Raw genomic sequence first — 15,983 nt, 5'->3', positions numbered from 1 at the left:
CACAAGCCAAAGCATAATGAATTGTTGTGTGGGTATGCCAAAACCAGGCTGCTTTTCCAAAGAGGAGGAAACCAAAACTTGTTGCATGCATACAACTCCACTGGAGAAAAACAGATACTGGTAAAGATGTACAGAATGATCAGTTTCAAGGTACTGCCTTATGCATTTTTTCACTTTAATGACAGCATTTCCTTTCTTTCTTGTGTTTGCAACTCTAGTTATATGAATAACCAAATATATCAGTATCATAATGCTTGCACCTGCATTTTTGTATTTTTAATATTTACATCTTTTCACATTAATGTGTGTGCACCCATTTCCCCACTTAGGATAAGGAATCCTAAACTGTATCCTACACAAATCAGTTTGACATTTTCATGAGCAGCTGCCCTATTCTTTTTCTTAGAAAGAAAAAGGAAAAAGAGGTATTATCTATATAGGAAGAGAGATTTTCTTGGTAGCAATCAAAGGCCTTAGTTACGTTTGGTTATCCTTACATGGGAAAAATGTTGGGTGGTAGCCACCTGAAGTTTACTCAGCACATACCATTGAAAATCAGAGGTTTCCACATGCACACTGACTTCTCCATCCTCTATCCATCCAAAAGGGATGATCACATTACAGCCAGTCAAAAACAACTGACGGTGCAGAGCTTGAAGTGTGTGCCAAGGGGAGAGTCTTGAGGGCCATATAGAGAGGTCTGGAGGGCTGCATTTGGATCTTGGGACTGAGGTGCTCCAATCCTGGTAGAACTCCTAATAATGGCAGGCAATTCATGACAGCCTGCGTCTCATCTATAGCACCCAGCAGCTTGTTCACCCAGAAGCATCTCCACTTCTGCTTCTCCTGAGCATAGTCTTTATTGCAAGTGTTTGACAGTGCTGTGGCAGGCCACTCCCGGCTCAGAAGCATGATGCCAAGTTGAAAAGGTCCATATAACTTGAAGAGATGGATTAACCAGGCTGGCCTTCTCATTACATAAGCTAAGGCAGTGGATGCTGGGGGCAGGGAGGAACGCAGGCTGGAGGAATAGAAGAGTTCCCAGCGGCATCCAGGTATGTTTATCTGTTTGGGGCAAGCTACATATGATGCAGTGTGGTGTAGTGGTTTGAGTGCTGGACTAGGACCTGGGAGACCAGGGTTCAAATCCTTGCTTAATCATGAAACTCACTGCATGACCTTGGTTCAGTCACTCATTCACTCTCAGCCCCACCTACCTCACAGGGTTGTTCTGAGGATAAAATGAGGAAGACGACAGGTGCCACCTTCAGCTCTTTGGAGGAAAGCTGGGATAGAAATGCAATAATAATAGTAATAATGAAGGTGTTTGAAGTTAACTCCCAACAATTCCAGAATAAGGGGGAAGGCTTTATGTGGCAGCCAGGAACCTATCCGTGTGTTTAATCGGCAACTGAACACAGTAGAACCCCAGATGATGGGAAGTCTTAAAATGTGCCACCTAATGAGTGCCTCGCTCTTTCTTCTCCCCCCCCCCCCCCGCACCTTGCTATCTTTCCTCCTTTTGTGTCGCTTCGGCTGCTCCCCCCCCCCCCGCTCCGCTCCTGCCGCGGCGGCTCTTCCGATTGGGCGCCCAAGAAAGCGCCTCCTCGCTTGGAGCGAGAGGCCGGGGAGGGGCCAGAAGAAGCGGCTGAAGCCAGCTGTCCAAACGCACGTTTCCAACATGAGTTCGCCGGGGAGAGGCTGTCGAGCTGGGAAGCCGAGCGGCGCTTTCCCCTCAGGCACCGCCGTTACCGAAGAAGCAGCAGCAGCAGCAAGAGCCGCCGACTGCCGCTCGAGCGCCGGGCAAAGCAAAAGGGGAGAAGCAGCGCGACGGGGTGAGTGGAGGAGGCGAGAGCCACAAAGCAGGCGGCAACGGGGCGAGCGCGCGGCGGTGGGGCTGCTCGGGTCGGCGCCGCTGGTGTGTGTGTGTGCGCGCGCGGCCACCTCTCGCTGAGGCGTCGAGGAGAAAAACGTCTCGCCGCCGCCAGCCGGGGCAAATGGGGACCCTGGACAGCGCTAGGGCGCGGAGGGGAGGGGCTGGCGCTGCCTGGCGCGCCGGGGTGTGGCCCTCTCCCGCCCTTCTTCTCCTGCTCAAGCGGTGCCTGCGCCGCTCCTTCGGTCTAGCCCAACCTTCACCGCGCGCCACCACTTTCCTTCTTCTTCTGCCCTAAATTGGTTCGCGGATGCCTTTCTCTGGGCATGGTCCACTTGAGGCAGGTGATGGGGGGAGCGAGGGGTATTGTTGCCGTTTCCCTCACCTTCCTATGCGCACCATTCCTTCACTGCCCCCCCCCCACGGGGTTGGTGGTTTGGAAGCTCCGCAAAGTCCTGCCAATAGCAAAGCGGGTTCCTCAGCCAGGACTCCTCTCCGGACCTCCCTACCCTCTCCAGAGAGGAAAGACGGGCCGCGACGGGCCGCTCTCTCCTTTCCCGCCCTGCTGCTGCCGAGGCAGGTCCTGCGCCCGCAGAGAGGCTCGCGCGGTCTGAAGGGAACCGGAGCCGCCGCGGGAGCCTGCGGGCCCCGCCTCTCCCCCTCGGCGCGCCCGTCCCGCTCTCGCTCTGCCTGGTTCCCACGCTCTGGCCTCCGGAACGCGGCAGAGGGCGAAGCATCCCGGGTCAGGGCAGCGGGGTCAGGACGAGCTCGGGGCTTCCAGGCACCGGCAGCGGGGCAGGTTCGTGGGAAAAGGCGGAGCGAGCTGCTTCCACCCTCACCCTGTCAGGAGCTGGAGGGAAGGTTGCTGCCGAGGCCGCGCCGGCCTTTCATCGGGCCGAGCCAAGAGTTGGCCACAGTTGTCCTCAGCGGCCACCGTAGCTGCGCCCCGAAAAAGCAGCTCGCATGCTGTGCAAATACTTGCACAGGCTGGATGGCTGCTTCTTTAAATGTTATTTCTTCGTTATTGTTTCGTAAGAAGATTTGCTCGGCGCTTTACAACTGTAACAGTTTTGAAAGCAGTTTGCAAGGATCTGTTGCATTTTAAAAAAACACAAAACTAAATCATAACTCCCCTTTCTTCCAAGGTCAGGATGGCGTCCGATTTTCTTCGCCCCCTTTTAGCTTCACAGTTGTCACTTTGAGATCAAAGCCAAAATCCCCACTCAGCCATGAAACTCATTGAGTGACCTTGGGCCATCAAGTCTTTCGGCACAGCCTACCTCACAGGGTTATTGTGAAGATAAGATAGGGAAGGGTAGAATCATATATACAAGTTTTAACTCCTTGCAGGCAAGACACGCTATTGATAGAATTGTAAATAAAATGGTTTTTTTTAAAACAAAAAAATGTGTGGAGGAGAGCAGAATGGATCAATCATTTCATGTGCTCCATGGCTGGATCTGAATGTCCCCAACTTTAGCATTGTAGCCACTTATGTCACACTGTCTCTATCTTACAGGTATGTAGCTGTGTTGGTCTGCCGTAGTCGAAACAAATTTTAAAAAAGTGTGCATGCACATGAAAGCTCATACCAATAACAAACTTAGTTGGTCTCTAAAGTGCTACTGGAAGGATTATTAAAATTTTGTCTCTATCTTGTTATCAATTAAACTAAGGAAACTAAAACTAGAATCAGTAGTTAACAGAAACAAGGAGGAAAACAGCAGATGAAACCATGGCATAGTGTCAAAACGATCAGGAAAAATTAATCAGAAATGACACAACCCAAAATAAGGCATTTATTCCTGTTAGAGAAGAAAGAAGGAAATGTACTAGCTCATTTTCATGCTTTGGCACCAACACTATCTCTGGTCTGTGGAAAACTTCATCTGTAGATTTTTGTGAATCAAGCACAAACCAGGTCAAGGCTGCTTTTTTCTGGTTATTTGGCCATTGTATCTGAGTATGCAAAATAAACAAAACAAAACTCCAATACCCAGTTGCTTCACCATTATCACCTTTCTTGGAGATAGCTCTAAAATATATAGTTGCACAGGGTGCATCTTAGAGTGCAAGTCAGACTGATTTCAGACATTAAATTATTGATACTTGCTTCACATTCTATAAAGAAACATCCTCCCCCCCATCCCAACTCTTGAAATATTAAGCATGATGTAGGCTATATGGCAAAAGGCTGCTTGTTTTAACTCTCTTTTCTTGTCCTTATGAATTCTTTGCCTCGGTCTCATCTACATTACTTCCAGCAAGTTTAGAAAATAAGTTCTTATTTTAAACCAACTAGACTTATTGGTGTGAAGCTATCGTATGCTCTGCCCTTTGGAAATGTCTATTGAAAGCAGAGTTAAAGTAGAATTAATCGCTACAGGTTAGAAATATATTACTTTTCTGGTTTATGATTGAGCACTTGGGGACAGTATTTTAATGTTTAACAAAGGCTCCATTGTTGAATCTGCTGTTGTTTCTGCCATTTGTGTTCATGGTTGTGAAGCAAAAACTAAGAACTGTTTAAAATCTTGAAAGTTTCTTAGTTTCTTAGCCAATTTGCCCCTTTTCTAATCCAGTATGAAAACATGCAACTGGCATATGAGTAAAAAAACAAATAAATTAGTATGGTTTTTATTAATTATCTAACTGTGTTATTGAGTGGTTGGAATTTAGGTGGCATTTTAAAGACTTAACACTTTAAAGACTTGCATCTCTACACAGAAGTGAGTCCTGCTGAGTTCAATGGGACTTACTCCCAGGTAAATGGGTATAGGACTGCAGCCTAACATATTTACTGTGGCATAAGTTTTCATGTCCCTGTTTTGTCAGGTGCATCTGACAGAAATGGATTCTCGTCCACAAAAGCCTATGCCAGAATGTATTTGATAAATTTTAAGAAACCACCAGAAACTTTGTGACTTTATTGTACTTCCTTATGGGTTGTAATTTACCACCAACTTGTTGTTGGCATCCATCTGTCTCAAGAGGCAATGGGTTTGCACCTCCTGGGAGGACGTCAAACCTTAGTGACGGGCCTGGGCAGTGTATATGGAGGTCCTTCCGGCAACTCCTGCTGCTAAGCTGGTGCCAAACATATTGCTATGCTTTCATTTGACCACATCAATGAGGTCAAGAGTGGGGGCCTTGTCGTCTGGGCCACTTACTGCATGTGTTTTATTCTAACTTTAGACAAGCATGGTGAAAGAACAATATCTTTCAAAGTACGTTGTGTAATACCAGAACAATATAGAAAGTGAGGTTAATGAGAATTATTTCATGATACATCTTTATGGAGTCACAAAAGAAGGTCTTAATGTTTAGCTCCTTATCTCACTGGTTAAGGATAAAGGTGTCTACTACAACAATTAATGCTGTTGTCAATAATTCTTTTTGGAAGGCAACAGTTTCATTAATGGATAACTAAGATAATCCGTTTCAAAGTATATAATTTATTGATGGATTTTCATGTCAGATCCAAAATAAAAATGTCGATGTGCAAAATACAGCTTGCAATGTATTTTGTTTTGTTTTTAAAATCCAGACAGTCAGGATAAATGGTTTATGGTTATGCTTCCAACTGTCTGAGTTAATAGAATATCGTGAATTCTGCATTTTTTAATGTTATAAAATCAACACACTCAAAATGCAGCCTGACCTTTGAGTGAACATCTACCACCACTACACTTTTGGTTGATACTTGATTAGAATAATTAAACAGATCAAATCTGAAATGTTGCAAATTCAAGTATCTGTCTGTGGAATTCACTGCTGTGGATTCTGATGTGAGTTTTGAATACCTAATGGATCTTTCAACTGTTGTTGACATAAAATTGTCAGTAGTAATTATAGTTTTGTAATTGGATTGTTTTGTATATTTTTATAAATTAATTATCTTGGGACACTTTGTTTAAAATGTAGCATATACATTTCTTTGATAAATGAATGAATAGTAGTTTTGTGGAAAATACAGAGGACTGGGATGAATAAATTTAAAAAGAACAAACCAGAAGGTGCTGCCTTCACATTGCAGTTCCTAGATTGGTGATGACAACAACTCTGATAGGGGTGGCAGCTACTGGAAAATATGGCTTCTTATATAATAAAACTAATATTTGTTTGAAATGGTTACATTGGCCGGTATACTTTTTATGCCATTAAGGAGAAGTCATATATTGTTTTCACTGCTATCAAAAAGTGGTGAAACAGTCAATTTGTTTTCACTTTTTTATCAAAAGGTAGGGAATGAAATCTTGTTCCTATGTGTATTGCTGTGATTCTGAAATTGAGATTAGGCTTTATTATACTCTGTCAATCATGAGTAGACCAGATAGGCTGCTAGATAAAAGGCAGGCAGAGATACCCCAATCAGCTGAACTGATCATTATCTCTAAATAGAAGAGCAGTCAGAAGATTCCTTTCACTCTACAGTTGGGAAGGAGAAGAAACAAAGTGGAAAAGGTCACTAACTGATAATAGCCAGATAATTATTTTGGTGCTCCCCCGCCCCTGACAACTGAATGTGAAGATAACATTGCAGTAGACTAGAGTATAATGCAGTTGTTGAGCAGTTATTTGAAATATATTGAGTAATTTTTTTTAATCAGTTTATCAGCTATATGAACTCCTTTGAGGTAATCCATGAAGTACACAAGTGTGGCTCCTGTGGCACAAACATTTGTTACATTGCTATTTAATAGCAATAGGTACATTTCTTTGTTTTCATTTGTCTTGCCTTCTTTTCCCTTGGCCCCATAAGATGTAGTCTCCATCATGGAGAAACGAAGTTGATAACTGGGTTTATTGAACCTTATAATGCTTTGGAGGGCATTGTTTGGAAAAACCCACCAAGCAAAAAAACTTTTTTGCTTGGAAGTCATACCCCACTGAAATCCACGGGGCTTAGGGCCAATTCACACCAGTAGGTAGGCTCCACACATGGCTAGATTCCACATATAAAGTAGAACAAGCCTCAGTCTTGTGTATGTTCCCTGCAATGCTATATATATATATATATATATATATATATGCATGCACACACAAGATACAGAATATATGCCTCATCCACATGCTGCAACTACTCCCTTCTGTTGCCTATGTGGAATTTGAGCCTAGTATATTTGTGTCATTATGTATACAGACAGGATGCATTCCACATATCACATTGTACATACAGGGCAGGGGAGAAGCCATCCTAGCACACGTGGAGCCAAAATGCTGTGGCATATTAGGAATGTGCCTTTCCTTTCGGAGAAGTATGTTTAGAATTGTGTCCCTGAGGGAGCAAGCTAATCATAACCGACTATCGGCTGAACCAATCTTGCAAAATGTTCTGCCAAAAAAAAGAGCAACGTATTTCATGGATATAAGCTTTCTTGCCTTCTGTGTAGAGAGATAATAAATCAAAGTGGAGGCCCATGTACCTTTTTCAGATGTTGTCGTAGAGGTCTCTTTCATTGCACAGGGTTTACAGCTGCTAAGTGCTTCTGTTGCAGCAATCACATTTGGCAGCAGCTGAAACCAGGTTTGTAACCTGAGTTTCCCCCCACTTTTTCTTTCTTGTGCAACTTCTCACCTCAAATGCATACTTAATGGGCATCGAAATAAATCTGTTGAAGATGTCACAGCTGGACTTTTACTGCTTCCTGCAAGTATGAAGGCAGAACATGTAGAGGATTACAGTAGTTAAGTAAAGAATAGTTTTGAATTTTTTGAACTGTTTTAATACCAACAAGAGTTCAATATAATTCATCTGAGTTCCACTTTATGTTTATTTTAGTAGAGTAGTGGGGAGCGTGAATAGGCATGGATATGTATATGAAAGGTTAAGAGAATAATGGCTTTATGTTTCCGTATGTAAAAAGGGATAATACTCATAAACAGTTTTTGGAAAAGCAGATTTGTCACTTGTATTGTTATATCCCTTGAGCACAGTCCAGCCCATAATGTAATTAGGTCACTTGTAACACGGAGAATCTTGGAGAATAATTTGGTTTGTTTATGTGTGGGTGGAGATATATATATGAATGGGACTAAGTATCATTTCTTAGGTCCTTCTGTTCAAAGTGCCCAGGGTCCCAGACATGCTCACTTGAAAGTGATTGCTTAAATAACATTAATTTTATAATTATGCAAGAAAAATATTGCAATAATGAATTTATTACATTGATAGAAGTTGGATGGAAATTTCCATTTGCCCAGTTTGTGAAAATGCTTTGGACAGCACTCCCTAAATGCTATGAAATACAGTTCACAAAAAGGTTAGTTGTGTTTGTTTATCTTTATTGCATTTCCCATGAATTCAAGGAGGTTAATAGCATTGCAATAAATATGCTACCTTTTACAAAGGTTGGACATACTCAGCCACTACTGATCCTTACTAAACTAGGCTAGCTCTTCCAGATGTTTGGAATGCAAGTTATATCTATACCTCTCAGGGTGGGGTCTGAGATCAGCCCCCCCCCGCCACGCCCAGGGAATGTATCGCCAAGTACGGATGGACAAATCAGTGCACATCTGGTCCATGTCAGTTTTGCATGTGTTTATTCATGAGTCTGTTCTGCCCCATTCATGCATTAATTGCATTTTTTAAAGTCCATAGAAAAATGTATTTAGATATGCACTTAATAATACTCTATAAAATATATATTTAAATGCTTATTCTATCTCAATGTACACATTTCTTGACATATTCTATCACAAAAATGTATACTTTTTGCATTTTGGTGCATTTTTAAAGCTGAGAACTATGTTAGCTATTTCAGAGAAGCATGAAATCCAATAGATAATTACATTCTGATCTGTGCATCAGTCCAGAAGGTCAGTTTGCTTAAAAATGTGACCTGAACAAAATTCTTCTCCATCTGTAGTGCCAAGCAAGGGAAAAGAGAAACACTTTTCAATTTAGACAAAGAGAGATACAGTTGCTACGTTTTTGGACTTGACTGGTATAAGCCTTAGGGATGTCCTGTTGCTTTTGACAATTGATGCCTGTTTATATACTTGCTTCCCATTCAACATAACTTGTTTGTTTGAAGATAACCAGAGCATACAAAAGCAGTACAAATCTCCAGGACTCTTTCCTCACAAGGACACTGACCCTGTGAAAGCATGTTCTATGGATTGGGAAATTGGGAAACATGGAACACTATTGTGTAATATGAAAACACAAACTTTATCACCCAAAAGCTTCACAGTATCAGTGAATTGTGTGGAAGAGAATTACAATAGTTGAAGTAACCAATGGACCAGTGCTACTAAGTTAGTAAATAAATTGGAGAAGCTTGTTCACATTTATTTATTCACCTGCCTCCCCCACCCCCACCCCAACAGGGACTAAATTCAGCTTACAGATAAAATAGGAACAGCTAAAAACATAACTAATGGGAAATATTTATCATAAATCTAACCACAAATTAAAAATATGTAGTTCATTAAAAAAAAATATTGTGGCTTATGGAAGGAATGTTTTTTGGTGTCAGTGTCAGATGAAAAATGGGGAAACCATTGCACACGTTAAGCACTACTTTGGCTGGGAAGTTTCCTAGAGCTTGGTTAGGCAAATTCAGAAATTGGATGGTTTCTTTTCCATAAGTTTTGATCTTCTCCATTGATATCATCCTTTGAAGCTGTTTGTGTGAGATGAGGTTTGTGTCAAAAAGGTGAATTAAAGGTCTGTGAAATGTTGAGACAATTTGCCAAGGTGACATTGGGGTCATTTTAGATAACTTAGAAAAAGATGAGTCTGGGGGTTTTCCTCTAGTTTTTAAAGTTTAGCTATCCAGTGAGTCTTATAATTGCTGACCTAGTTCCAAATCAAGCTGAAGGGAGTTAGCAGCCTCTACTGACTACAATAATGTTTTGCATGTTTATTCTAGAATGACAAACACCAATATAAAAATTAGAAAAATCACAGGATGGGTGAGATTCTAAAGAACACACCAGAAAATTCAGCAGAAAGGTTACACTGTGTGTGTGTGTGTGTGTGTGTGTGTGTGTGTCATGGAAGGGGAGTGGGTAGAGACCAAACAGACTAGAATTTGATTAAAATGTCGATTAAAAGTGCTATTTATAATCAAAGCAATTTATGCTAGTTGGCATGCCGATGCGTTCCAACAGTTAATATGCTGTACTTTCCCATTTTTTCTTAGTTTACTGAAACTGCTCAAAATGAATCTGGTAGCACAGATACTATGCCAGGATTTCTACATGGATTTCATCCACCATTTACATAAATATAACATTGAGGAATACAGTATTCAAATGTGCAATCCTTCTGCATATAGTTTGAAATGGTACAGTTTTCAAGAGTGCTGTGTCAAATGATTATTCTGAATAGGACAACATTTATGCTTTCAGAGGAGTAAGTCTTTTGCAGTAGAAACAACAGTCTTGTGGCATCTTGAAAACTATCAAATGTATTACATTGTTATGTGCATGTGGAGTGGCTGGTTCAATGAGACGTACACACAAGTTTCTAATAATAGGATGGTTGTTGTTTTTTAAATGAGCAAATCTACATGGCAATGTAGAAGGCATGGCACCACTAATTCATCACCTCAAGTAAAAACCCAAAATGTTAATGATTGCTCATGTGTACCCAGTAAACAGGAGCATTTTGAGCTTGAGGAAGGGTTATAAAAGAGTTAATGCTTGCACTGAGTCAAAAACACATTGATTGTCTAGAGGCCTAGACAAAGCAAATAGTAATTAAATAATCTCTTTCCAAGCCAAAGGCTTCCAGTGACCTAGAGATGATTAATATAGTTAATACGCCCTTCAGGAGAGAAAGGGGTTGCTAAATATATGTTTCAAACAGACACATTTAGCATCAGTCGGTCCAGTGCAATGTAGTTCAGTCTGGTGAGATCCTTTCCCTCCACAAGTCTTGGCTGGAGTGGTGGTGGGAAAGCAAGTGCTTTGTAATGCAAAAGACATAACAAAGATATATGAGGGAGTTAGGCAAGATGTCGATCGTACCTTTATATTTCAATAAGTACTGCTTATAACCTCTAGTAAATGAAAACTGTACAGAGGAAAATGGGGACGCGAAGAAGGATGTTCAGTTTTGTGCATGCATTGTTGCTCACAGTGAGTGCATAGTGTGTGTGTGTGTGTGTGTGTGTGTAAACTTCAATAAAACATTAAGTAGGAAAAAAGACAGCAAAGTGGACTGAATGAAAAAAGAAAGGAAGGAGCTACTATAAAGCACAAACTGTATACAATGCTTTACTCATATGGAAGGGAATACCTGTTGGGCCCCCCAAAGCACTGGAACTATATGGGTGTAACAACATGCTTTTGTGTTAGAAAAGTAAGAAAACTGAGTATATATTGGAAAATTGTTCTGCATGGTTATCTTTTTTAAAGGGATGTAACAGTTGTTTAGATTGGAGAGGATTTATTTTGATCCTGCAAATCTGCTTTCCTGTTATGGAACAAACACTGACCTTCTCCACAAAAGCTAAAACTGTATTCTGTGTCTGGCACAGCCTGTATGACATCGGCAGCTCTAGTGAGACAAAATGGCTTGTAAAAAGCAGCTTTTTAATATTATTGATCCATCTAGCCCATTATCCTCTCCACTGATTAGCAGTGGTGCTCTAGGGTGTCTGAGAAAGGTCTTTCTCATCTCTGCTACCCAATATCCTTTTTAACTAGAGATGCTAGGAACTGAACATGACTTTTGTGCATGCAAGGCATGTGCTTTACTGAACCACAGCCCAGGGTGCATACAACGAGGTTCTTCTACGTGGGGATGGGAGACTGCGACAATGATGGTGGCTGCTGGCAGCTGTACTGTGCTAAACTGAAGTTTGTGTTCAATTCCCTTCAAAGTGTAGATTGTGAAATTGCACAAGTTTTAGGATCCTTGTGCTTCTTCCTATTAGTTCTAGTGCAGAAGCTTCCAATATTGGATTGTTAGGCTCTGCTTGTAAACAATAATTTGCAAGAAACTTGAGCAGATTCCTTAGGTCTAAGAAATTTTTTTTTCCTGTTGAAATTAGTAAGAGCAAATAATTGTAAATCAAAATACTTCACCTTTTACCTACACTGAGATGTGAATTGTGCTCAGTTGTATATTTAGTGCTTGAAAAGCAATGCAATATAACCATAAGCACACTGATGCAATTAATTTCATTTCTAAAATCTGTATACTGCCCTTTGATGGTTTATAAAAGGAAAATAGTATCAAGAAGAATCAAAGTCTCATTATAGTTTTACACACTGAACACTGCAATCATATACATGTCTCCTCAGAAGTAAATATTGCTGAATTCTGTGGTCCTTACTCTCAGGAAATTGTGCATAGGAATGCAACAGTAATTGTTTAAAATAACCAGATAATACAAACAGGTCATTGTCAGCCTTTTAAACTCAACTGAGGGAGGTATTTGGGGTTGCAAAATTGATAGTGACAAGTAGCAAGATCTTTTAAATGGTTTCACTTGTGCTGTCAAATTTTGAAATAGAGCCCTGGTTAAGGTGGCAGGTGGGATATAAAAATTTCATAACAAAGCAGGGAAAAAACAAAAGAGAAGGGGAGTTTTTCTTGTACCTCTGCCCTTGGCCATGTAAGTACAGTCAGCTGGAATATAGCCCAGAAACTAATTGGCAACCTGCAACAACAGTTTGCTTATTAGGTTGGTCACTTGACACATCTCCACAAAAGAGGACACTGATTTGTGTAAAATTTGCTTCCGCTAATTCATATGTACAGATACAGATGTAGAATTGATTACTACAATTTTCATAGACGTACAATATAGTGAGAAAGACTGGACAGGTGATCTGTGTGCTTGCTCAATCTGCCGTCCAGGTGCTGCTTTTGATGGGCAACTTCAAAGTCCCTGCTCTCCCTTCTTATGGGTCTTTATCTTTAAAACCAGATAGCTCACCAACTAGAGGATTCCTTCAAACAAAGGACTGTCCTCTGTGAAGGAGAGCATATGGACACCCTATTGTTTTTGCCCATTGTGGTTGATACAAGTCAACACCCTAGCTGTTGAACAATGAAGGGGGCTAAAATACATTGTATAACTTGTTATGGATTACATATGAATATTAATATTAATGTCACAGAGCAAGCATGGCAGTTAATGAATATTAATTCACTTGTTCCCAGGGGCCACTCTAAACTTCAAACTCAGTTATTTTGAGACCAATGCATTCACAAGCATAATCTTAAGGTACTTTATTCCTAATGACACAGAAGCTAAACTACATGGGATGTAGGAGATTTGTGACTGGTTCTCACTTTTAGTTTTTAATTAAAAATAGCCATGGGGTGCTTTGATTTGAGTTGGATCAATGGCCCTGTGGGAGGGGCAGTCCAGCAGTTTTGGTGCTGACTCCTTCCTTTGTGCCACAGCTCTGAACTAATTTAGAGCTGCCTGTGGCTGCCTTGAACTGAAAAGGAAAATATTGGGAGGTTTAATCAAAGATCTCCTGCAGTCACGTGTCATTTGGACTCATTTTCTTTCAATAAACTCCACATTCTGCTGTAACCAATAAGCCATACTTTGGATAGTAAATTCAGTCTATGAATAACATATTTGCTAATAGGCCAGAAGTATTATGTACAATACTGACTTCATTACATTGCAAGTTTCAGCTGCTAAAATGGGACAAACCTTTAAATGGTGTGTGTCGGTTTCTGTAGAATCGTTCTGTTGCTTGTTCCATTCTACGTTCTCTAGCTGACTGTTGTTCACATATTAAAAGAAAAATGTGTGAGGCAAAATGTGTGTATTTATAATGTATTTCCATAATTTCATTTCAGGAGTAACTGGATAGGCAGTAGAAAACATTTGACATTCTAAGTCAAATATTAACAGCTCCCATATCTCAGCTCCAGCTTTGCTACTTTAGTGACAGTGTCTTGTCGCTTTGGAATCTGTTCCTGTTGTCAGCTTGATGCATCGCTTGCTATGTAGGATTTAATTCTCTGCTGCAAACAAAGTTTAAAGATTCTGTGGCCAGGGTGGGGTGTGGGATGGGTGTGTGAATTATCAAAACATGTTATAGTGATACTGTTTTTCCATAACACATTGACTTCTCCAAAGTCCCTGAACGCTCCAAGAAAATTGGATGCTTTTATTTCAGTAAAAAAAATTATCATAGAAAATAAGTTCTTTAAAAAGAATTCATCATGTTTTGGCTCTAGTTGAAAAGAAAACATCAAGGCTTAGACATGTGTGGTGTATCATTCATCTCCACTCCCCACCCCCACCCCAGTGCATCTCCAGTTGTGTTCCTGCCTAGGAAATAATCCAAATCCCCAGAAGTAATGCATACCAAAAACTAGATTTACTAGGCATTTCAAGAATGATAATATGCCACCCCAATCTATGAGTGGTGCAAGATTCCAGGGGGTTCCAGGAGCTTACCCAGGGTTCAGTTTCCTTGGAATGAGGGAGAGCAGGTACACTGTGGTGTATTTTCAATATATGGTTTATTTCTACATATATACAACCTGAGCCTAAAATGGAGGGGATTACAGCATTAAAACCCCCAGAAGGTCTAGCTTCTCCAATAGCCACAGCTTGGGAGGCATGCGCAAATCAAGCATTGCCCTCACTCTCCTGCTTCTAGCCCAGCTTCCTCACACACTACCTATTGTGCTTCTCACTATCAGCCAGGTGAGGGAGGAGGGGGCCCAGCCATTTGACGTCTGGCACAAAGCCATTTCCTTTATTATACTAACTACCATGCTTAAGCCCATTAACGCATCAAGAAGCTGGTCTGGCTACTTCCAACAATGGAATCCTCCATTAGATTTTAGCCCTTGCTGGATCCAGGATGCCCCAGATTAGAAGGGACTCTGGCATTGTATAGACTAACCCTCACCCTCCCAGACTCTCAACAATAAGAATTACCTGGTTTGTTCCACCCAGATTTTGATGTGAAAGACTGAAGTCTGCATAAGCAGGAGAGAGGAGCAAAAGCAGGCATCTGATGCAGTTAAATCGGTGGGATGCATCTCCCCATAGGTTCGTATATGAAACCTGTGCCAGCCTGTTAGGAGAAGGGTGGCTGGCTGGGTACTGCTGAGGCAGAGGATCTTTGCTTCAAATAGCCAATGTGACATAGGAAGTGAGAGCAATGATATTTTACACTTTATACCAGAGATGGGGAGCTCCTGTTGCTCTTGGACTCCAGCTCCCATCAGCCACAGCCAGTAGGGCCAATGGCCAGGGATGATGGGAGTTGTGGTTCAGCAACATGGGAAGCAGGCACAGGTACCTGTATCTCCCATCTCCAACACCCATTTATAAAGCCTCCCTTCCCTTGTTCGTCCTGCCTCACCAGAGGTATTCCCCTTGTTAACAGGTGCATTTGCAGTTTTAAATGAAAAACTAGATATACGTAAAGTTTATGTTCCTGTCATGATTCCTTAAGACTTGTCTCCACACAGCAGTCTTCAGACATTTATAATCATGTTAGCCCAGACTCCAGATTTCTGGAAATTAACTTTCTGCCTAATGCATAATTAAATAAGTGCCTCCAGAACATGACTAATCTATATTATAAAAATAAGAAGTAAGTACAAAAGATCAATAAGGTATGGGAGAGGCTTTGTGTTTGAATTTTGGTATTACAGATTAGTTTTGAATTTGATAAACCTTGAAAAATAGTCTTAAGATGTTCTTCCATGCAAAAAATTACCGCATGCATTGTGGTGTCAGAATCAGAATGAATTCTGGAGAGTTCCTTAATTTCATGTTTTACTTGTCATATATGTTCATATTCTGTTCCTGTCTGTTGTTTAGAAAGTTTCTACCACACCATGTGGTAGTAACATTAGCATGGGAGAAAGGATGGACCTATTGGGCAGTCTCACCATCGCACTGAGCCTTGGATGAGGACATTGTTTCTATATTTAGTTGCTTTATATGGAGTAAACATAATGGTTTGATTTATGAACAGGCAGTGATACAAACAGATGTTATGCATGCACAAGAGATAACTATGTATGTAGAGCTTTGATACTCTTTTTTTGTTTGTTTTTATACTCTTGTTTCACTTTAGCTCCCCTGCCCCTGCAGGCTTGCAAAATATTAACTTGGAAGCAGCCCTTAATTGTTTTTAAGTTATCAACACCATA

The 15,983-nt window shown here is 41.0% G+C and overlaps 1 protein-coding gene across 1 annotated transcript in view; it reads left to right on the top strand.

Annotated features, from left to right (window-relative positions):
* The first annotated feature begins 1,567 nt into the window (after positions 1 to 1,567).
* Positions 1,568 to 15,983, top strand: part of GUCY1A1 (guanylate cyclase 1 soluble subunit alpha 1) — a 35,205-nt gene continuing 20,789 nt past the window's right edge. The window contains exon 1 of the mRNA XM_081020442.1: positions 1,568 to 1,835. The gene's annotated coding sequence lies outside the window, so the exon portion shown is untranslated. The remainder of the gene's footprint in view (positions 1,836 to 15,983) is intronic.

This window comes from Podarcis pityusensis (assembly GCF_964106645.2).
Source record: "Podarcis pityusensis genome assembly, chromosome: 9".
Classification (NCBI taxonomy): domain Eukaryota; kingdom Metazoa; phylum Chordata; class Lepidosauria; order Squamata; family Lacertidae; genus Podarcis; species Podarcis pityusensis.
Note: the sequence above shows the minus strand (reverse complement) of the source record. Positions and strands in the feature narration are given on the sequence as shown.